Source organism: Macaca fascicularis, chromosome X, assembly GCF_037993035.2.
Source record: "Macaca fascicularis isolate 582-1 chromosome X, T2T-MFA8v1.1".
NCBI classification, from domain to species: Eukaryota; Metazoa; Chordata; class Mammalia; order Primates; family Cercopithecidae; genus Macaca; species Macaca fascicularis.
Genome location: NC_088395.1, coordinates 100,923,349 through 100,927,997, shown reverse-complemented (window position 1 = coordinate 100,927,997; position 4,649 = coordinate 100,923,349). Strand labels below are relative to the sequence as shown.

At 40.7% G+C, this 4,649-nt stretch overlaps 1 pseudogene; it reads left to right on the top strand.

The window, feature by feature from the left end:
- Positions 1–2,724: 2,724 nt before the first annotated feature.
- LOC102135054 (developmental pluripotency-associated protein 4-like) lies at positions 2,725–3,991 on the top strand (annotated as a pseudogene).
- Positions 3,992–4,649: the final 658 nt, after the last annotated feature.

The window sequence follows — 4,649 nt, the reverse complement described above, 5'->3', positions numbered from 1 at the left end:
TCTAAACTGAAGTGCTATTTTCCTGCCATTTCCGTGAAAATTTTCTTCATTTACCATTTCTTTTTAAGTATAGCCTTTGCTGTGTCAATGTTATTAAATGGTTCTTTTACTTGTGCCTATGTAACTGCGAATAATATTGCCAAACTTAATTTTTCTTGATTACTTAGTCAGTGAAACATCAATTGTTGCAAAAATTGTGCAGCTCTAAGCACGTTTTTGCTTTTATGGCAGGTTGGAGAATAAGGAAGAAATATTTCTTGATGAAGATTAAAAATCAGCCAAAGGAATGGCTAGTGTTAAGCTGGGTAAGCTAGCTTTTTGCTTCAGTCTCGTTCAGTGACTTTAGATGGGTTAATGAAAACAGATTTGACAAGGGAATTACAAATTGTTCTGTGCTCTTAAGTGATGATGTAAAGGCTTCCTTGGTCCTTTTCAAAGAAAAGTCATTTTAAATCGTTTTCCTGTGCATTTGGTTATATAAATTCTATTATATTTGATCAACTAGTAAACATTTGGAAAGAAATAGGAACACTCTTTTCGGACTCAGCCCGCCTGCACCCAGGTGAAATAAACAGCCATGTTGCTCACACAAAGCCTGTTTGGTGGTCTGTTCACACGGACGAGCATGACAGGTTCATACTTCTGGCTGATTGGGATTACAGCTCTTCTGTCCATGTTCACCCAGAAAAAATACTGTGACTCTGTCATCAGCACTGAGAATACTAGAAAGACATACTTACCAAACAGGAAGGCAGAAGTTTGATTAGACACTGAAAATCTTTATCTGACAAATACTTGTCTGGGCCAAGGTCAGCCTGAAAACATGAAAAGGAATATCAGGGTACTGCTTGGTCACCGAAAGAAAAATTCCTTGTCTTTCCCTTTAATTTTATTATCCAAAATATGACTGGAAACCAAAGATGAAAACCACAATAAGTCTGGCTGCCTCAAGACCTTTCTGGAAAAGCAGTGTGTAAAAAATACCAGACTTAACTGCCATCTTATCTAATTCCATTAACCAAATGTATCACTAAAACTCTCAAAGTCAAAGAGATAAAGTAATGACACAAGTCGTTTTTTTTGTTTGTTTGTTTGGTTTTTTTTTTTTTTTTTTTTTTGGAGTAAACTCCAAAACTGTAAACCCTAAAGAGATTCCAGAATCATTTTAAACTGTTCCTATTTCTGGATATAGTCTTAAATCCATTACTCAACTGAGTAAAATTGGGGGGTTTATATAGTGAGGAAGGCAGGAAATTAGGGAAGGATAAGGAAGCAATAATTATGGATAAGAGGTCTGATGTCTCAGGGCCTGGATGTGGTCATCTAATTAGTTTCCATTCTATGCCTGAGGATTAGTTTTCTCAAGAAGGAACTCAAATGAGACAAATGCACCTTTCAAGTTTTAAGACCTTAGAGGGTCAATTTCTATGATTATTTTTTTTAAATGGCTTGTAATCCTAGAACTTTGGGAGGCTGAGGCAGCAGGATTGCAGGAGGAGTTTGAGACCAGTCTGGGCAACACAGCAAGACCCTATCTCTACAAAATTAAAAAAATAATAATAATTATCTCAGCACTGTGGCAGGTCTGTAGTCCCAGTTACTCAGGAGGTTGAGCAGGAGGATCATGTAAGCACAGGAGTTCAAGGATTCAGTGAGCTATGATTGTGCTGCTGCACTCCAGCCTGCATGACAGAGTGCGACCTTGTTAAGAAGAAGTAAAGATTAGTTTTATGGAAAATTGGGCAGGTTTAATTAGGTTCAATTAGGTTCAAACCTTCAAAAAAGGTTCAACTCTTTTAATTTTAAATTTAAGCCAAATATCTCATTTTTTGTGCCTTGAACTTAGGATGTTTTCTATTTAGTCTTGAGTAGGCAGTTACTTACCTCTCTGGATATATTTATTCCAAATTTTAAAAAACGAAATGGATGATCTAGATGAATGCTTTTCAAACTGTATTTTTTAGGCTTCTAAATTCTGCCAAATGTAATGCAGAACACAAACTTGGAGATTAAAGATTCTTAGTGAACCACGAAACAGAACAAATGAAGCCACACATATGTAAGCGTATCATAGTTAAACTGCTGAAAACTAGGGAAAGAAAATATTCAAAGAAGAGAGTGAGGGGGAAAATTGTGCATAAGGAAACAAGGATAAAAATTCCACTGAATTACCTTCGGAATCTACATAGGCCGTAATTGTGTAAGGCCCTGCCTGCCTTTGAATTGTTATGTGAGACATAAATTAACTCTAGCTTTAGTCATAGTATAGGACTTTAGCCTTTATCTTAATGAATACAATGATGAACCCGCAAGCCAAATTAAGAAATAGAACATGGTCAATACCTTAAAAACTTCATACGTGTTCTCCAATTGCATCCCCTTTGTCTCCAACTAAGAAACACAAACTGAAATTTGCTATTGATTGTAGGTTTACCTAGTTGCTTCATATCACAAATTAATATATTGTTCAATTTTGCATGTTTTTGAACAAAAACTGACTCTGTTTTGTGTTGATTAATATGGAAATCATTGAAAGAGAATAATTTCTTAATTTTTTAATGCTTTTCCCAAAGAATGTGAAAGAGCCTGATTGAAAGCTATTATTGCACTAAACATATTAAAAATAAAATGCATTTTCTGCTTTGACATTCTATCAGCTTACTTAAGAATTTAGGACTTTGCAAACAGCAATCTTGGGGCCGGGGCCATTTTGGAAGCATCTTGCGAGGCTCCGCTTCATCTACAAGTATGGAGAAGGCAAAAGGCAAGGAGACCTCCACAGAGAAGTCGAGGGAAGAGGAGCAGTAGGCGTCTAATCAACCAAACATGATTGCTTTGCCAGGAACATCCACAAAGGGAACCAAAGAAAAAATGTCTGTCAAAGGCAATAAAGTGCTCTGTCCTAAGAAGAAGGCAGAGTACACTGACAACCCCAGACCTCAGAAGAAGATACCAATCCCTCCATCACCCTCTAAACTGTCACCTGTTCATCTGATTCACCAGCACATTCTGCGTGCCTGGTGCCAACAATTGGAGCTGAGCTCCAAAGGCCAGAAATTGGATGCATATAAGCGCCTGTGTGCCTTTGCCTACCCGAATCAAAAGGATTTTCCTAGCACAGCAAAAGAGACCAAAATCCGGAAATCATTGCAAAAAAAATTAAAGGTGGAGCCGGACGCGGTGGCTCACGCCTGTAATCCCAGCACTTTGGGAGGCCGAGGCGGGCGGATCACAAGGTCAGGAGATTGAGACCACAGTGAAACCCCGTCTCTACTAAAAATACAAAAAATTAGCCGGGCACGGTGGCGGGTGCCTGTAGTCCCAGCTACTCAGGAGGCTGAGGCAGGAGAATGGCGTGAACCCGAGAAGCAGAGCTTGCAGTCAGCCGAGATCGCACCACTGCACTCCAGCCTGGGCGACAGAGCGAGACTCCTTCTCAAAAAAAAAAAAAAAAAAAAAAAAAAAAAAAAAAAAAAAAAAAATTAAAGGTGGTAAAAGGGGAAACATCCCTGCAAAGTTCTGAGACACATCCTCCTGAAGTGGCCGTTCCCCTGCGGAGGGGCCGCCTGCCCTGGAAGATTCCAGTGCTCTCCTTGAGGGAGTTAATACAGTTGTGGTGACAACTTCTGCCCCAGAGGCTTTGCTGGCCTCCTGGGTGAGAATTTCAGCCAGGGCGAGGACGCCAGATGCAGTGGAACCTCCACAAGAGGCCTGTGGTGTCAGGTGGTGTGTGGTCCATGGGAAAAGTCTCCCTGCCGACACAGACGGTTGGGTTCACCTGCAGTTTCATGCTGGTCAGGCCTGGGTTCCAGAAAAGCAAGAAGGGAGAGTGAGTGCACTCTTCTTGCTTCCTGCCTCCAATTTTCCACCCCCGCATCTTGAAGACAATATGTTGGGCCCCATATGTGTTCACAGGAACAAGGTCTTAATAAAAAGCCTCCAATGGGAATAGAATATCAGGAAAAAGGCCACATGTGAGGCAATTAATGGCAGAAAGGCTGGAGAGTCGGATACCGCGGTGCTGCTAACAGGTGAACTCGGGTCCTCTGCACACCTGTTTATGGGCCATGCAGACTAGTGGGGTGGCAGATGTTAGCCTAAGACCCCTAGCAGTGCCTGTTGCTTTGTGAGTGGAGATAGAGACTCTTACATATAAAAATGGAAAAAGATTTCACAAATTACCATAAATTGTAGTTAATATGTAGAAAAACTCATTCAGACTACTTTGCGAAAATAGACATGACTTCAGCAGCAGCTCTTTTTTGTTTTGTTTTGTTTTGTCTTTTGAGACAGTGTCTCACTCTGTTGCCCAGACCAGAGTGCACTGGTGCAATCTCAGTTCAGTGCAATCTCCGCCTCCTGGCTTCAAGTGATTCTCCTGCCTCAGCCTCCTAAGTTGCTAGGATTACAGGCACCTGCCACACACCTAATTTTTTTTTTTTTTTTTTTTTTTTTTTGTATTTTTAGTAAAGATGGGGTTTCCCCATGTTGGCCAGGCTGGTCTCAAACTCCTGGACTCAAGTGATCAACCCGTCTTGGCCTCCCAAAATACTGGGATTATGGGCATGAGCCACTGTGCCTGACCTTCAACAGCTCTTTTAAGTGAGAAGTTCTTCAGCTGAGCATTGTGAAGGAGTTGAATAAAACAG